Genomic DNA, 17,925 nt, shown 5'->3' on the forward strand with positions numbered 1-17,925 from the left:
AGCAGGGGTAATCACAGACCTACCCTTTACAGATGAAAAATGATATGACCCTGCTCAGTCTCTTGGTAATACTGCACCTGTGGTCAAGCCTCTTGCAGTGTGTAATCAAGCTCTTTTTAGTCCTCTGGAGAGTTACACGACTGGTTGGATGCACCTAGAGATTAAAATATAACCCCAAAACAGAAGTGGACCCCACCATCCCAAAAAGGAGCGAGCCAACAACCTCTGCTAAATATCCCTCTATCAAGAGGATTCCAAGCACTTACAATCTAGAAATCCAGAGACTCCGACCCACCTAAAGAACCCTGCAACTGACAGAAGGAAAAACAAAGCACTTACCCCTAAGAGCAGCCCAGGCACAATGAGCTCCCTCATGCCTTGCCTGGGGCTCATATACCATTTGGCCCCGCCCACCACCCAAACCCAATCACCTGGGAAAGGGGAGGGGCAAAAAACAACAAAGTAGACAGGCAGCAGGACAAGCACCAGCTGTGTTTTTCTATTTTTTTTTCATCTGGTTTTCAGCTCAACACCATGCAGAGGGCAGACAAGAGAACTGGGGTGTTTCTAGAAGCAACAATCCCCAGGCTTTTGCTTCAGCTTTCAATATTGAAAGCTTCTCTCCTCTACAACCCCTTTCTCAGGAACCAGGCAGCATTCAAGTGACCTGCTTTGCTCCGATTCTAAAGACTATCACAGTCCACCTTGCCTGTGGCACCTGATAAACAGAAGAGAAAGCAACCACAGCAGCAAAAGCCACAGCACCCGTAGGTCAGTTACTCTCATCCCCTCCTTTACCTCAGCAGCTTACCTACCCCACAGAGCAGATGCTTCCATCTGGTCTCTTTAGCCACTTACAGCACCTCGAAAAGGCAAACTGGAATTTTACTCTATTTGATGTAGTAAAGTAACTGCAGTGACAACCGCACCCCAAAAGCAACTGCTGCATCTCTTCATCGCCCACCAGAGTCACTCCAGAGGCAGCTCGGGTCATGACAGCCTGTACTGCACACTGCATTTCCACCTGAACAAAGAAAAACACAGTCAGAAGATAAACATTCAGCTGCCAGCATTAGCACCCATCCCTCAACAACAGAAGTGACTCCATATTTCATTTTATCCTTTTAAAACAGCAGTCCACTTGCCTCTGTACCTGGAAATTAGATCCAAGCTTGAAAGGAGCAGCCAGCATCACCCATGCCACCTGGGAATACTAAAGGACAAAATGACCACTGTGCTTGCAAGCAACCACCTGCCACACTGCTCCTCTATCCCAAAGAGCCTCACCTCAGACCCTCAGAGGGAAACACCTGAGCATCTTCCCTTGTGGTGGTTTTACTGGGGTGGGCGACCGAGCTCCACCACAACCGCTCTCTCACTCACCTTCCTCAAAGAGGAACAGGGAGAAAATATGATGAAAAGGGCTCAACAGTTGAGATAAGGACGAGGAGATCACACAGTAATTATCGTGACGGGCAAAACAGACTCAGCATAGGGAGACAGTAAGATTTATTGCCTATTACTAACAAGCTAGAGAAATGAGAAACAAAGGAAAGAAACCAAAAGCACCTTCCCCCCCCCATCCACCCTCTTCCACCTTCTCCCCCCGAGCAGTGCAGGGGAATGATCAGTCTATAGCGCTTCTTCTCCGCCGCTCCTTCTCAGTCACTTTCATCCCCTGTGCTGTGGGGTTCCTCCCACAGGATGCAGTCCTTGGTGAACTGATCTGGCACGGGCTTCCCACAGGCAGCAGCTCTTCAAGAACTGCTCCAGATATAGGTCTGTACCACGAGGTCCATCCCTCAGGAGCAAACTGCTTCAACCTGGGTCCCCCACGGGCTCCTGCCAGGTCACCTGCTCCTGCATGGTCTCCTCTCCATGGGCTACAGGTCCACCCCAGAGTCTGCTCCAGCAGGGGTCTTCCACAGGCCGCAGCCTCCACCAGTGTAGGTCCACCTGCTCCACCGTGGTCTCCTCCATGGGCTGCAGCGTGGAACCCTGCTCCACCGTGGTACTCCATGGGCTGCAGGGGGGCAGCCTGCTTCACCATGGTCCTCACCACAGGCTGCACGGGACTTCTGCTCCAGTGCCTGGAGCACTTCTCCCCCTCCTCCTTCACTGACCTTGGCGCCTGCAAGGCTGTTCCTCACTCCTCTCACTCTACCAGCTGCTGTGTGGTGCAGCGTGGTTTTTTTTCCTGACTTAAATATGCTCTCACAGAGGCACAAACAACATCACTTATTGGCTACGCTCTGGTCAGCAGTGGGGCCCTTAACTAACATGGGGCAGCTTCTAGATTCTTCTCACCAAAAGGCTATGCTGATGGGTCAAAACACGCTACAGGACACTGGATCCTGGCCCTCTGCTGCACCTACTTAAAACCCATCCCCACACTCACCAAGGCACAACTCCAACCCAAACACAGACTCACCATTTCAGCCCTAACATGCCTTTGGTAACTGCTGGAAAGCAGGCTTCATCCTCAGCGAGGCGTGCTCAGGCTACGTGGGATGGGACTTCAGGCACCTCTTCACCTGCAGAAGAAGTCTGCCACCAGGAACTGCCACGCCAGACAACTTTTCTTCTCTACAATCCCTTTCTCAGGAACCAGGCAGCATTCAAGTGACCTGCTTTGCTCCTATTCTAAAGACTATCACAGTCCACCTTGCCTGTGGCACCTGATAAACAGAAGAGAAAGCAACCACAGCAGCAAAAGCCACAGCACCCGTAGGTCAGTTACTCTCATCTGCTCCTGTACATCAGCCGCTTACCTACCCCATGTGGCAGATGCTTCTATCTGTTCTCTGTTGGATAAGCAACTCAGCCAGGCACGCGCAGTCCAAACAGTTCCTGCAATGCATTGAAGACCACTTTCTGACACAGGTGGTGGAGGAGCTGATGAGGCGGGGGGTGCTTCTGGACCTTGTCCTTACCAACACGGATGGGCTTGTTAGGGATGTGAAGGTTGGGGGCAGCTTGGGATGCAGCAACCATGAGATGGTGGAGTTCAAGATGGAACTTGGTGGAAGAAGTAAGGCTAAAAGCAGGATTGCTACCTTGGACTTTCAGAGAGCCAACTTCAACCTCTTCCGGGACCTGCTTGGGAGTATCTCATGGGCTAGGTTGCTAGAAGGCAAGGGTGCTTGTGAGAGCTGGGCTACATTTAAACAGCACTTCTTCCAAGCTCAGGATTGGTGCATCCCTAAGAGTAGGAAATCAGGGAAGGGGGGCAGGAAACCTGCATGGATGAGCAAGGAGCTCATCGATAAGATCAAAAGGAAGAGGAAGGTCTATGAAATGTGGAAAAAAGGCCTGTCCTCTTGGGAGGAGTATAGAAGCGTTGTCAGGGCCTGCAGGGACGCGACAAGGAAGGCTAAAGCCCACCTAGAGATGAGGCTTGCAAAAGAGATAAAAGATAGTAAGAACCTATCCCAAACAGCCTCACCTCAGACCCTGAGAAAGAAACAGTGGAATGTCTTCCCTTCACTTTGGTTAAGGGATGACCAGGCTGACAACACTCTCACCTTCCCTCACCACTCTATGACATGGGGATTTGCCTGTCCAAGACTTCACTAGGCACCTGCAGAGACAACAAAAAAGCACACCCTGAGGCACCACATAGCCACAGCACACCTGATGCAACACCTCTCTCTCTTTCCAGCTCCTTTACCTCAGCTGCTCACCAGCTCTATCTGAAATGCTTTGCTTGGGCAGTGTACCGCAAAACCCTGCCTGGCAGGGCACCGCAGTAATCACAGACTTATCCTTTACAGGTGAAAAAAGTAACTCTGATATTACCCTGCTCAGTCTCTTGGTAATACTGCACCTATGTGGTCAAGTCTCTTGCAGTGTGTACTCAAGCTCTTTTCAGTCCCCTGGAGAGTTACACAAGTAGTTTGATACATCTAGAGATTAAAATATAACCCAAAAACAGAAGTGTACCTCACCATCCCAAAAACAAGTGAGCCAGCAACCACTGCTAAATATCCCTCTATTAAGTGAATTCCAAACACTTAAAATCTCAAAATCCAGAGACTCCAACCCACCTAAAGAACCCTGCAACTGACAGAAGGAAAAACAAAGCACTTACCCCCAAAGACCAGCCCAGGCAGAATGAGCTCCCTCATGCCTTGCCTGGGGCTCATATACCATTTGGCCCCGCCCAGCACCCAAACCCAATCACCTGGGAAAGGGGAGGAGCCATACATGAGAGGAAGTAAGAGCAGGAGGAACAGCAGCCCTGTTTTTGGTCTGGCTTAGGTCAACACCATGCAGAGCGCAGCACAGGCAACCAGGCTTTCTCTTGAAAGACTTGCCTCACCTTTGGTGAAGGAAACTGACCGGGCGACCAACTCTCTCACCTTTTTGCACCACTCCAGGACATGGGGGATTCACCTCTCCAAGACTGCACAAGGGAACAGCAGAAACAAGACGAAAAGCACGTCCTGAGGCACCTCATAACCACAGCCTACCTACTGCAATACCTGTCTCTTCCCAGCTGCTTTACCTCTGCTGCTCTCCATCTCTAAATCAGATTCTTTTAACTGCCACGCAGAGTGGTGGCCCTTTGGGCACCACAGAGCAGCGGTCCTCTGGGTGCCATAGAGTGGTGCCATAATTTTTTTTTTTTTTTATTTCAAAACATGGGTCTGCCTCCCTCTGGAGCTGGACAGTAGGTCAAGCCAGTCACTGAGTTGCCAATGCAGAGCTTCACAGTTCCAGAAGGCACTCTTTCCTTTGACCGATTCCTTGTAAGTGTTATCTACCACTGGCAAAAGCAATAAACAGACTGTAAACAGGCACTGCCACATTTGACAAACTTCATGTTTTTAATTTTATCATTTCAAGACAACAGTCCGCTTGCCTCTACATCTGAAAAGTAGATCAAACCAGTCACCGAGTTGCCGAACAAGAACTTGACAGTTCCAGAAAGTGCTGTTTCCTTTGACTGGTTCCTCCTAAGGTTTACCTACTGCTGGAAAAAAGAAAAAAAGACTCTGTGCCAGCTGCCCAGAGCTTGAGTATTCACCCAGAGACAGACCAGAAGAGATAGACCCAAAAGAGTCAGGTCTGTATTGTATTATGTATTATATGTATTATTGCACTGATGGACCACCACGTTAGCTACCATCGCTAATTGCCAGGCAGGACAGCTCCAGGCCAAACACACACATAAAGAGGCATGCTACAAACACCATGAACAAAACACAGGAAAAGAATTACTTATACTATAAGAATTGCTATAAGAATTACTCACCTGAAGAAGAGCCGCATGCACTACAGGCACCTACTACTAATATAGATTAATTTACTTTAAATGAGCCTACTAGACATTACCTTAAATAGATGTACTTATCTGTTTCAACTTGGAAACACATCAACCCATAGACTCTGACCCACCCAAAAAAAAAAACCCTGCAACTGACTGAAGGAAGAACAAAGCACTTACCCCCAAAGAGCAGCTCAGGCAGAATGAGCTCTCATATAGGACACCTGCTGCTCATATACCATTAGGCCCCACCCGGCACCCTGTCCGAATCACCTGGGAAAGAGGAGGGGCAAAGCACAGGAAGGGATAAAGAGAGCAGGAGGAGCAGCAGCTGCATTTTTTATTTGCCTTAGCTCAATGGTGTGTGGAGTGTTACTAAAAGCAACAATTCCTGTGCTTTTGCTTCAGTTCTGATTATTGAAATGACAATATGAGCAAGTAGGTAACTAAAACTGTTTTTGACTGTAATTAGCTGAAACCTTTCTTTACATAGGTAGAAATAATCTAGGAGTGTAACAGATTACAAACCACAAAAAAGCAATTCAATGTAGTAAAATAACTCACAGGAGAAGTAACATACCTTGGTAGACTATCTAAAAAACAAAAGACTATGCAGATGGGTCCAAAAAAGCCAACCCAATCGAGATCTGAGAAGGGTACAGACATTCTCAAAAGGAGCAGGGAAAAAAATAGTGGCACAGTACAGGCTGGAAAGGACACTAAGCAGATTTAAAAGACCTGTAGGACCTCAGGAGGGACCTGAGAAGAGAACATAGGTCCTTGGAAAGTGGGGGGGGGGGAGGGGGGTTATGCGGGGACTAGGAATACTAAATAGAGGAGAAAATGAGTGTTGTGAGCCTGAAGTGTGTACAAGCATCATAAAGAGGGTGCCTGAGAGGATGGGGAAACAAAGGGAAAGCTGCTTACCTCTGAGAAGTCGTCCTTGATCTTCGTGCCACGGACATTTGTCTTGCGGGCTTGGCACACAAGTTTAGGGGTCCCCATACATTGAAGGCTTCTTACCTCTGAGAAGTCCTACATGGCTCCGCCTGCGTTACTGATTTTTTTCGCCAGCAGGTGGTGGCAGAGGGCGCTACCGCCCTCATCCTGAGAACGGCAGACACAGCTTCCCAAACCGTTTTCTCAATAATGGAAACGGTGCGAACCGCGTGGAAAACCACAGATGAAAACGGCAGAAAAACGCACCCCACGTCATCTCGGGGAGGAAATAAGTGCCCTGAGCAACGTGCCCTTCCCAGCTAGGAAGCTGAACAGGAATGTGAAAAACTACATTTCCCGGCATGCCATGGAAACCAACATGGCCGACAGGAAGCTCAAAACCCGAAGACCACGACTCCCAGCATGCTGTGGGGCAAGACCCTCAGGTCACCTGACGCTGTGGATGCCCCGGAGCCAGCCCCCGGCTTCCTGACCTGCAGCCCGACGCCCCTCCCCAACCCCCGCCCGGGGCTTTCCCTGACCCAGCCGCTCCGCCTGCAGTGTCACGTTTCCAGCAGCAGGTGGCGGCATAGGGCGACACACCACTACAGCGCAGGCACGCCGGCCCCTCGCCGGAGGTACTGCTTTTTCGCCAGCTGACTCCACGCATGCGTGGAAGCAGGCACGGCTTCTCAAAACGTTTTCTCGTTAACAGAAGCAGTGGGATCCGCACGGAAAACCACACGGAAGCGGCAAAAAGAGGCACCCCGGTCCACTGGTGCGGAGGAAACAACTGCCCTTCCTACCTGTCTCCGTGTTGCTCCCGGCTTGGAAGCCGAGCAGCAACGTGGAACGACATTTCCCAGCATACCGCAGAAGCCAAAGTGGCCGACAGGAAGCTCGGAGCCCAAAGACCACAACTCCCGGCATGCTGCGGGGCACGAAGCTTGGCAACTGCTACAGCGCATGCGCATCTCCTCCGCCTGCAGTACCCCCTTTCGCCAGCAGGTGGGAGCAGAGAGCCACGCGTCGCTGCAGCGCCTCTTCGCCTACAGCACCGCTCGCTGTTCGGCCACCAGGTGGCACCAGGCGCCGCCGCGCCAGCCTGCTCCGTGCATGGGCAGAAGCAGAACGGCAGGCACAGCTTCCCAGGCCGTCTGCTCGTTAAGGGAAGCGGTGGGAGCCGCGTGGAACACCACACGAAAACGGCAAGAAAAGGCACCCCGCTCCACTGGCGCGGAGGAAGTAACTGCCCATCCTAAATGGCCCTGTGCCGAGCGGCAACGTGAAACTACAGTTCCCAGCGTGCTCTGGAAACCAACATGGCCGACCGGAAGCCCGGCGCCCAAAGACCACAACTCCCGGCATGCTCTGGGGCAAGATGCTCCCAGCCACTGCCCCAGAGCCAAATCTGTGCTTTCTGACCTGCCGCCTACCCCCCGCAGCTTTCCCTACCCCAGCCGCCGATCCCGCAGGACCCAGCCTCCCCAACACCCTTCCCTCCCCCTCACCAGGGACCCCAGTCCCTCCCTCACCTGCTCCTCCGCAGCAGCCGCAACCCAGGTCATGCTCACCAATCACTCCCTCCGAGCCGACCAGCCCCAGCACACCTGGCCCAGGGAGCAAAGACAGCACAGGCCTCCCCCCACCATTGCTGCCCTTACTCCCCCCCCCAGCCTGCAGCCTCCCCAGCAGGGTGGCCCCCACACCCAGATCGCTTGTCTGTATCCATCAGCTCCCCCACGGACAACGAACACGGGGCCAACCCCCCCCCAGCCCCTGCCCCCTCCACACCCAGGAACCTGCACCCGGCAACACGGCCACTTACAGTGGCCACAAACACAGAGCACAAGCCAGAAAGCGAACTTTATTAAACTCTTGCGCAGGACTCCTGGCAGGGAGACTGCGGTGGAACTCCCTGCCCGGACGTTCTCCCCTTCCCCTGGGGTGCTGCAGGGCTCAGGCATCGAGCAGGTCTGTCCATCCCTCTCAGCATCCATCCCATGGGGAACGGTTGCCTCCTGCGGAAATGGGCTGTGATGCACAGAAAGGAGGAAAAAAAACAAAGGAAAACGGCACAAGCGGGACACAAGCAGCAAGAGAGGAACTGGGTGGACGGACAGCCAGCGGGGCAGAGGGCCAGAAAAACCACCCAGGGGGCAAGCAGCAGGACAGGGGTGATCAACAGGGTTGGACAGAGAGCCCAACAGAGGCACGACTGCGACGACCAGGATGACCAAGAGTAATAGCAATTTTACTCTTACTGACATCAGAGAGTGTTGGTTTGGGATGAAATCAGAGTTTTGGATCAGGGATGACTCTGTTGAACAGTCTCTGCCTTTCCAGTATGCGAAAGGAAAAGCTACGAGGATAAGCACAGAAGTATGAAGCTATTATTACCAACAGAGATGCTGGAATTAGGCTTCTCAGTATCACTTTTGGTACTTGTGGAATAATTGCCTGAAGTAAGTAGGCAAATTAAACTAATATTCACATTTTAAAGAAAATGTACAGCATTGAAGAAGCTTTCAGGGTGGAGGGTAGCTGCGCTACCTAAGCGTTCCCTAGGCCTCCAACTTCACATGCTATCGCACTAGGGGAACTTGGTGTGCTGACTCTAAGGAACAGTACAGAGCGTAGAGTGGAGTGGAGACGCCACAGATAGGCTCTGTGACGAGATGCAGACCCGATGCTCTTGTGCACACCGAGACCAATAAGCTGCACGTTTGCTACCCTGAGCCAACGACCTGTCATGTTTTTGAAAAACTCTGTACTCTACTGAACTTTTGCTCATTATGTCATCATTATAATATCAAAACACACCTCCATCCCAAAAGCTCCGTGCCTCCAAGGTGCGACCACCCCTCACTGAGCACGCGCTCTGAATTTCTCCTTTAAACAAAAGCGAGATAACTTTTTACCAATCATAACCAAGATGTGCCTGACTAGAGTCACTCAAGCTCCACCTACAAGGACAGAAAATAATCATAGAATCATAGAATATCCCGAGTTGGAAGGGACCCACATGGATCATCAAGTCCAACTCCTGGCACCACACAGGTCACCCCAAAAATTCAGACCATGTGACTAAGTGCACAGTCCAAACGCTTCTTAAACTCCGACAGGCTTGGTGCAGTGACTACTTTCCTGGGGAGACTGTTCCAGTGCACGACAACCCTCTCAGTGAAAAACCTCTTCCTGAACCTCTCCTGCCGCAGCTTGACACCATTCCTGTGGGTCCTATCACTGGTCACTAAAGAGAATAGATCAGTGGACAATGTAAATTGGCTTAAGTGAAAGGGGATGTTAGGGAAGATACCATCACGAAGGATACCTTTCTGACTTCCGGGATCAGTCGACGGGCTGAGCCTCTCTTCCCCTTGCATTGGGGTGTCGTGGGGTAAGATTTGAACACTTGGCTGTAGCAGGTGTCTCCATGGAAACTTAGAAATCTCTAGAGCCTTTGTGCCTTTTAACACATTAATAGCCAGGACGAGTACCTGTGTATTTCATGCGTGCTCGCTTGCTTTTGCAGACAGTGAATTTATCTCCGGCAATCCAAAGTACCTGTGTCCCTGGTTGCTGTAATAAACTGCCCTTCATTGCATTGTTCCTAGCCGTGATAGTTCTCATTGAATGCGACTAGATCAAGGATGTGCTACGTTATTGGTGAATCCGTGACCGTGATAGTTCAGTAACCTGAATCCGACCAGACCCGTAACAGTTAGTCAGCTATGCCCCTTAACACGACAGTATTTCATAGGGAAAAACATAAAGCCTAAGATTTCTCATCCCTGAGGCCTTGGGAGGCAGGCAGAGAAGGAACCCAAGACTCTTAGTGTCTCCTGAGAATCGCAGCTTACAGTTACTCCATGTCTTCTGGTCTCACAGGATGAGGCAGAGGTATAATTAATTCCTTCTCCATCTCGCTGGAAAGAGCTTTTCTCCTCTCTGTGACAAAGGAAAAAAAATGTTATGATCGTGGGAGTCGTTATACAAAGCCACACTCGGTGAATTCACTATTACAGTTAAGATCGTTTTTAATCAAAAACACTTCGGCAGCAATGTTACCACTGCAAACATAGCGCTGCAAAAAAAATTCAACTCAAGATAAAGGAAAGGGCGAGCTAAAAGGACAAATAACGTGACCAAAGGCATCTGCAACAACCATCTGGTAGATGGTTGTCCACAGCCCTCAGATTTCATGGTCGTCTTTCCTGACAAACGAATCCTGGAAGAACAGAAAAGATACACAACGTGTCCACAAAAACTTTTGGGGAGACTACTGAAAAGAAAAACAAAAAAAAATAGAAACAGCAAGCGGCTAGTACGTCAGCTTTGTTAACAGAGTGACATTAACATACTAGAAATTTCCACATTATGTGTAGCCCCAAGGTGGTGCTGGGTACATCCACTGATATTAACGAGGTGGCACAATATAAGAGAGAGTTAATAGACCAGGTACACCTGAGGTGCACAGATTGCATATTCCAGGCGACAAAAAAGGCACAGCACCCAGTTTGGATCAGCCTGCACGAGTCTGCTGATAGATGAATATATGCAACAAGCAGATAAGTCTTTTACTCTACAGACTCAGTTTCATTATATTTATATATATATATATATACATACATACACATATGTATGTATAAATATCTATATATTTATATAGATAGAGATATACACAAACATTTTGAACTTTATAACCACTTCAGTAACCATCATTAGCTACACCTACGCTTAAAGCCAGGACTACACTTAAGTGATTAAGTAAACATGGAGCCTTATCTGTGAAACGCTGAAAATGCCCCATAACCGCTGGGCATCTTATGCACAGCGTACATAATTTTTGCACAAATGTGTATCTTAATACACAAAGAGGAGGGGCGAGGCAGACTAGGGTTTTAGAGATGTGTCAAGACCAGAACAACCACTGGGCAATTGCTCAGATGTGCAAAGCTCAGCTAAAACCCGCACAATTCCACTGAAGGAAGGAGGCTACCTACTTGTCTGCTTAAAATAACCTCTACAAAGAACATATTACAAAATCAAAAATGAAACCATCATCCAGCAAAACAAACATCTGGAATACAAAGGGCTAAAACTGACAGCTGAGGTTTGATTCTTTAGCAATGTCAAAGGTCTTCAGATCCTACCTGACTTCTTGTGGATGGTGGTGTTGCAGCACAGAAATGAGGAGATCGGGGAGATCGGAACAGGCCAAACATGGTGCTGAGCTCCTAAAGGAGCTCGTGGGATAGCACTGATGAGAGTGAGACAGGCTGTCAGCCTTCTGCACGAGCTGAAGAAAAGGAGCGCAAGTGTTGGAAGAAGCTGTTTCTTCTCATACTTCATTTAATATACATCATCTTTAAATCCGGGACATCTTCTTAGGGAACAGATAAAGAGGTAGAGTTAGCGGCTCCAAGGATACTTCAGGATCTTAGTTCTTTCTATAGTTAGCTGCTACCCATAAAACCAAACCAGTTAAAATAGAGAGTTATATTAAAAATTCTGGATAGTAACAAAAGTATGGGATAAAAAAAAAAAACACACGCTTGCATGGAAAAGAGATTAAATTATCTCATTCATTTCCCAATTCCCCTGCAAACTCTATGCTCAGCTCCTCTTCACTCACTCACCTATCCAAACACAGGGCAGACACATCAGTTCTCATCATTCTTGGTAAAAAGACAACATTTTCACGCTTGCTCTCAAATATCATCTCTTTCCAGCACACTTTCCTGCAAGCTATGCTAATTCCTCCAGGCTTTTTAATATATGCTAGAAACTTCACTGTTTTATCCTAATGACCATCTCGGTGGGAGTCACTGAGCTGCTATCTTTCATTCTGCTGTCTTCACAAACACAAATAAAACAGTACTTCAGCGGTGCTCTATGACAAACTAGGCAATATGTGCATCGACCTCTTACGTAAGGAAGGAAAGAATTCGTAGACAACATCCAGAAAGTATTACTTTGTTAGATATCAGAGTGGTGGGGCAGAAAGACAATGCTACACAAGACTGTACCTATGCTCCTGGGATTGTACACAGTTTGTTGGAATACAAAAAAAAAAGTAAGGTCACTGTGTGGAACAAGTTCACTCACTCCATTATTATTGTGAATGACAAGAATATTTTAGTAAGTGTTCTTTTAAACCCGTAGAACTTTTCGGATTTATCTCAACTTGGCTTCATGAAGACTGAAACTTGCAGTGCAAAGATCATTTATAAAAGCTTTTAGCAGCTGACCTTTTTAGGCATGGATTTGGTCACCTTTCTGGTGGGTAATATTCGTCTCTCTCCCCCTTCCCCCCCCCCCCCCCTCAAAAAAAAAAGACCACAAACTGGGACTTCTTGGAGGTGTGACTCCATTTTTCACCTTACCACACACTGTGTCTTCGCTATGCTAAGCTTTCACCATGACTGCATAACAGAGTCTCACTGATATTGTTTCTGTCTGCGAGTTTCACATGACTTCCCCAAATTGAATGAAACGAGCATTTTCCGTTGTGATGGACATCAAAACTAGCGATGTCTATCATCAGCTGTGGAGTCCTGCTGGCAGTATCACCATCCCACACAATCCCATCTAGCTTTTGGGGTCCGCCCCATCCATCCTCAGCAGTGGGAATTTCTTCCAGAAGCAAACAGACTGTTATTCTTTCCTCAGTGGAGCTGAGGCTCTGCAAGGCTTTGCTTTTTTTCTTCCCTCGCTCCCCCTTTATTTCCAAGCTTAAACTTAACACATGAGCTCGTGGGGCTGTGGCGGGAACCCCCAAATCAAATCCCAGCCCCAGCATCCCACAGTCCCCTACTCTCAGGCCCATCAAGCTTGTGTGTGCAAATGCACACACAAATGCACACAATGCTACAGACTGCAGTGGGCAGGTCCTTCAGGGCAGGGATGTCATCATCTTTTCAGGTGATGTTCAGCTCCCTGAAAGGGCTGAAATACCACATCCATACTCACTTCCCCTACTTGATTCACACAGGTGTAGTCAGAGGAGCAGGGCCACGCCAGCACTCCCTGCTCACAAAGCTGACTGCCTACCTCCAGGTTTGCGTCATTTCCCTGGATCACTGCTACTTCTGACACATTCCTGCTACGAAAGCATAGCTCAGTGGCATTAAGCAACCAAACGCGTGGATTGTGCTGTCTGCAGTATTTTGTCCCACACGCTCCTGCCCCAGGACAGTTATTTAATCAGCTGGTGAGCCCGTGCCTCGAGCAAGCATCTTGCTGGGTAACCAGCTCCTAGCCTTGAGGGGACACGTGAGAACTTCCAACTTTGTTTCCTGGTAATGTTTGAAGTAAAAGCAGTAGGGAAAATCCCTGGAAGAAAAGTCTTCCTTAAGCTGAAGACATGCAGTATCGCAAAACTGCTATGAAATATTATGAAGGCAGAATGATGGCTCAGTCAACCCACTCTGACCAAATGTCAGTGACCTCCCAAAAGTCTTTCTGTTTGCAGGAGCCCGTTTTTGAGATACTTTTGTGCTGCTACCCTAGTGCATGCTGTGTGTTTCTCAGGCCACCTAAAATTCCTGAAATGCAACAGTTCTGGTTTTCCCACCTATTTATTATTAGTACCATTCTTTCAAGATAGTCAAAAGAAGTAATTTATGTTTTTATTTGGTAGAGAGTGAAATCACTTTCGCTATTATGCTGTCACCAAAGTCAGCTGGAACTATTACAGAATGATAAATGAGAGATAAAATATTTTTTTTTATGATAGCGTTTTTATGATAGCGTAGAATTTTTTTTTGGATAGCGTTTGCTTCAAATACTCATGCCATGGCCAGTTTAAGGAATCCACGGATTCCAAGGGAGAGAGGCTTGCCAAAACAGATTCTGTCTTTCTGATAATTTCTCAATGGAGCATTTCTCCATTCGGTATTACTGGGGTAAGGACAACGACTTAGATTTCAGAGAAGCAAGGTTTGCATGGATAGGTAGTATCTTGATGTCCTGGTTTCAGTTAGGACAGAGTTAATTTTCCTCCTAGTAGCTGGTAGGGTGCTATGTTTTGGATTAGGATGAGAACAGCGCTGATAATATGCTGATGTTTTAATTGTTGCAGAGCAGTGCTTACACCAAGCCAAGGACTTTTCAGCTTCTCACTCTGTCCTGCCAGCGAGCAGGCTAGGGGTGCAGCAGGAGCTGGGAGGGGACAGACCCAGGACAGCTGACCCAAACTGGCCAAAGGGGTATTCCATACCACCTGATGTCATGCTAAACAATATATAGGGGTGGCTAGCTGGGGTGAGGGGGCCGGCTGCTCGGGGATAGGCTGGGCATCGGTCAACGGGTGGTGAACAATTGCATTGTGCATCACTTGTTTTGTACACATTATTATTATTATTAATACTATTATCATTATTATTATTATTTTCCTGTCTTAAAAAACTGTCTTTATTTCAGCTCACAGGCTTCACTTTCCCATTTCTCTCCCACATCCCAGAGAGGGAGGGGGGAGGGTGAGCAAACGGCTGTGTGGTGTTTAGCTGCCGGCCAGGTTAAACCACAACACTTGAGATGGATGAGAATTCAGGGATACAACCTCAATACCTACCAAAACCTAAATTCCACAACGCTGCTTCTACAATCTGAGGGACAAACTCTTTTGCCACAGACAGGCAGGGATATCAGACCAGCCCAGAGGATCGCTTCAGGAGTCAGCAGAAGTGGTAACGAGAGAGCTGCATCCCTCTGTGATAGATACCTGTGCCCGAACAAGCTTTCCTTCCGCTCACAGGGGAAAAGAGCTAGCGTCCTACAAGAAGTCTCACGTCTACCACTTTGGAGTGTTCTCAGTCAGCTTGTCTGTGCTTCAACTTCCCTTTGAAGGAAGTGGAAAAGTACATAAAAACCTCCTTCCGGTAGCTCGGCACTGACCTGCAAGCCAGCAGCAGGGCTCTGTCACACTTTGGCCCGGAGAAGAGAAGGCTCTGGGGAGACTTCATTACTACCTTTAAACACGTATAATGGACTCACAAAAAAGACAGGCAAGGACTTTTTACCAGGGCCTGTAGTGACAGGGCAACGCAACACCTATGAACTTAAAGAGGACAGATCTAGATCAAACAAAAGGAAGAAATTCTTCACGATGAGGGTAGTAAGACACTGGAACGGGCTGCCCAGAGAAGTTGTGGAGGCACCATTACTGGAGGTGCTCAGTGCTGGGCTGGATGGGGCTTTGAGCAACCTGACCTAGTGAAATATGCCACTGATCGAGGCAAGGGGGATGGACTAGATGATGTTTAAGTGTCCCTTCCAACCCAAACCACTCTACGATTCCGTGAAAGGAATTGACTCCCAAGTCTTTCTTGACCAACCACAACTAGCATTCTGGAAAGCCCTGCAAGCACTTATTCATTATTTCTAGGATAAGTCTTAAAGCTGAAGCGGGACAAAGTTTTGTCCACAAAGGCCTTTGGGGAGACTACTGAAAGGAAAACCAAGCCAAACCAAAAAGTAGGAACAGCAAGCAGCTAGTACGTCAGTTTTGTTAACAGAGTAACACTAATGTACTAGAAATTTCCACATTATTTGCTCTCTACCTTGAAAAAGTCACCCAATTCTGTCAGTGTTCACCATCAGCATTTTTTTTTTTTTTTTTCAGTTTTCACGTCGACATCCAAGAAAAACATTTCAAGTCCCCGTCACTGAGGGAGAAGAGGAGAGGAAAAAAAAAGAGGGGGGGGAGAAGCGCAGCCATTCCTTTCCTCGGTAACATGAGCAAAAAGCTCAGGCACTCGGCAACAATGTGCTTTGAAAGATAAAACACAGAAAAAGTGCACGTTATTTAATCTCAGCTGTAGAGTCACGTGTATGTGTATCTGCTCATTTATTTACCTGCCAGTATATTTTGCTACAGACACTACAGAACATAGAAACTGCAAGGTTACTACTACCTTTTGTAACCAATGGGATCTTCAGTAAGAACAGCTATCTGAAAGAGCCAACAAAATCCCCTTCACGCCTCGATTTCACCCGAAGATCGCTACGACTTACCTGGACAGTCGGGACAGACGAGCTACTCTTTCCCCTGGGAAACCTGCGACTGCAGCACGCCAGCTGCAGCTTTTCTCGGTTTACCCTGATTCAAAGATCGATAGTCCGATTTCTTTAAGTGGTATATTCTTAATTGCAGTGCGGGATGCACGGGGGATCTCTCCACCTATCGTGCATACCTGAAGTGAAAAGCCGTCCCAAATTTATACAGCAGTGATAAATATTTTATTAATGCCTATACATATTCATTATCTAACCCCGCCTACTCTCACTTCTCATGCTAATTAGTTTTTTGTGTCCTGCATCTGCGCAGATCCTCTCATCAATTCTGGGCAGTGGTCGTTGGGCTGTGGGTGGTGGTCTCAGAGAGGAAGGCCATAAGTCTTCCTCACAGTGTACTTTTCACCCTTGGTCAGGATTCTGCTGAGTTTGCTTTCTTCCTAACCGCAAGGTCTGGTTTTTGCTAATTATTTCCTTATCTTGGGTTCCAACGTCCAGTTGGAGATATATCATCCTCCAACGTCCTGTTTAAAATATATTGTCCGTACATCTGTTTCCTGTCCTATACATAATGTTCTGTTTACATTTTATTCCTCCTTTATCTCAACTTCTCTAATCAACCCGGTGCACCACCTTCGCTCGGCAACAAAACCCACAGGGGTCCTAGAGGTGGGGAGCTGCTTCTGCCCTGGTGAACTGCAGAAAAAGGAGAGAACCGGTTGTCAGAACACAGAAAGAGGAAAACCTCCGAGGCACAGTCCACCGATCAAGCGCAGCAAGAACCCGCGCCCGGCCGCCACAGCCCCCACCCCTCCCGGCCCGACGCTCCGGGGAGGCACCCCCGAAGGCCCTCGCTCGCCTCACCGCCGGCAACCGCGCTCGCAGCCAGCGGCAACCTGCGCCTCCCGGCGCGCACGGCCCGGCCCCGGCTCGGGGAAAGACCAGCCGCGCGCCCCGGAGCCCAAGTGGCCGCCCAGCACCACAGAACTACAGCTCCCAGCATACCTCGGGACGGAGCAGTCCATCCAACCCAGAGGGGAGTCGGCCAAGCACACACAACCGCCCCCCCCGGCGCCCTTTCTCCCCCCCCCCCCCCCCCCCACCGCCTCCCGCCGCTCCGCCCCCCTCTCCCCCAGTCCCCCGAAGCCCCGCGCAGTGCAGACCCCGCAGCACGCCCGGTCCGGTCCGGTGGGGCGCCGCCCCCACCCCGCAGAAGGGCCTTTTCCGCAGAAGCCGCCGACCGCGTGGCGCCTCAACCGCCCGCCCGCCCGCCGCGTCGTCCCGTCCCGTCCCGACCCGTCCACTCCCTTCCCGGGGAGGCACCGCACCTCGGCGTCCCGTCCCGGCTCGGCTCCCGCTCCGGAGAAGGCCGCCGCTATCTTGCCGCGGGCAGGGGTCCTGCGGCGCTGCCCGGCTCCCCCTCCTTAGGCGAGCCGGCCGGCTCCGCGCATGCGCGGAAGCAGAGCGGGAGTCAGGGCTTCCCGGAGCAGCGCTGATGTGCGAGCTAAAACAAAAAACAAAAACAAGCCGCCACTCACAGCTTTATGCGTTTACACAACTTAGGGCAGAGGTTGCCCCTGTGTTGCCTTTTTTTTTTTTTTTAACTTTTTTTTATTATTATTATTATTAAGAAGGTCCGGGTATGCTTGATCCTCTCTCATTGCATATTGCAAGAGGAACACAAACACCTCCTCCAG

At 49.1% G+C, this 17,925-nt stretch overlaps 2 long non-coding RNA genes across 6 annotated transcripts; both read right to left on the reverse strand.

Moving 5' to 3' along the window:
* Positions 1–4,749: 4,749 nt before the first annotated feature.
* Positions 4,750–6,372, reverse strand: LOC118261330 (uncharacterized). The gene is made up of 3 exons (XR_004782382.2): positions 6,197–6,372; positions 5,450–5,542; positions 4,750–4,975 (listed from the first exon to the last, which is right to left on the reverse strand). It is a non-coding gene; the product is annotated as an uncharacterized LOC118261330 (long non-coding RNA).
* A 1,681-nt stretch (positions 6,373–8,053) lies between these two features.
* LOC118243181 (uncharacterized) lies at positions 8,054–17,732 on the reverse strand. 5 transcript variants are annotated; one of them, XR_004777217.2, is made up of 5 exons: positions 17,557–17,688; positions 16,229–16,924; positions 11,365–11,597; positions 9,543–10,159; positions 8,054–9,461 (listed from the first exon to the last, which is right to left on the reverse strand). It is a non-coding gene; the product is annotated as an uncharacterized LOC118243181 (long non-coding RNA). The 5 variants fall into 5 exon arrangements; XR_004777215.2 differs by having other exon boundaries at positions 8,054–10,159; positions 17,557–17,732; XR_004777218.2 differs by having other exon boundaries at positions 8,054–10,159; positions 11,365–11,594.
* Positions 17,733–17,925: the final 193 nt, after the last annotated feature.

Source organism: Cygnus atratus, chromosome 6 (assembly GCF_013377495.2).
Source record: "Cygnus atratus isolate AKBS03 ecotype Queensland, Australia chromosome 6, CAtr_DNAZoo_HiC_assembly, whole genome shotgun sequence".
In the NCBI taxonomy this organism is placed as follows: domain Eukaryota; kingdom Metazoa; phylum Chordata; class Aves; order Anseriformes; family Anatidae; genus Cygnus; species Cygnus atratus.